Here is a 1085-nt window from a genome sequence, read left to right as displayed (position 1 = left end):
ACATTTGGTATTTTTTTTTTGTGTCTGTTACCACTTTTTCTCAGCTCTCACCGAACCGATTTCTTTCAATGATACGTCAAAAGATCACAAATCGTATCTAGTCAAAGACATTACCCTCAAAATTTTTCTCGTTCCCCGTAAATGGGGAAAACCTCCAAAAAAAATACAAATTTAAAAATCGCTAATTTTCGAAATTTTTTTAATTTTTTTTAATTAAAAGTGCCATATCTTTTTTAAACATAACCAAATCAATATAAAATTTTTTTATACAGATGCATGATATCATTACCTTTCATTTGGTATATATTTTTTTATATCTAACCCTTTACCTGCCCACAGGGGGGGATTTAAAATGACATCTTTTTTACAAAAAATTAATTTTTTCAACTTGACTTTTGAAAATATTCCGGAAAGTCTGACACTTTTATATATATCTTAAATAAAAGCTAAAGTAATATAATTTAACGTGAAAAAAAAAAATTTCGGGCTTTATTTTATCTTCATGGTAAAAATGGCTACCAAATGCTAATTTTGTGTGAAAATTTTCAATTTTGTATTTTACATTTTTAACTTTATTATGCTATAACTTTTTGAAAAATGTATGGATCAATACAATTTTTCATGAAAAGTAGTATTTATACATATCTTTCATTCAACATACTGTTTTTTTAAATCGAACCATTTCCCTATAGACGAGGGGGGATCAAATCTAAAAAATATGCATGTAGAAAGTAGAACTTTTTCAACTTAAATTTTGAAAGTGTTCCGGAAAGTCTGACACTTTTATATCTTAAATTAAAGCTAATGTAATGTACTTTGTTATGAAAAAATAAAATTTGACCTCTGGACTTGTCTTCGTGGTGAAAATGGACATCATAGTTAAAGAAAAACGTACGATTTCCATAAAAAAATTCTCGATTTTCTATTATTAAATTTATATTGCTATAACTTTTGGAAAAATGTATGGATCAATATTATTATTTTTTTATAATAAATTTTTATATACCCCTTTCAATTGACACGTTTTTTTTTTGTAAATCGGATCATACCCCTTTATACAATGGGGGTCAAAACTTTAATCATGA

This window comes from Daktulosphaira vitifoliae, unplaced genomic scaffold, assembly GCF_025091365.1.
Source record: "Daktulosphaira vitifoliae isolate Bord-2020 unplaced genomic scaffold, ASM2509136v1 Scaffold_3, whole genome shotgun sequence".
Classification (NCBI taxonomy): Eukaryota; Metazoa; Arthropoda; class Insecta; order Hemiptera; family Phylloxeridae; genus Daktulosphaira; species Daktulosphaira vitifoliae.
The sequence above is the reverse complement of the archived record's forward strand: the minus strand, read 5'-3'. Positions refer to the sequence as shown.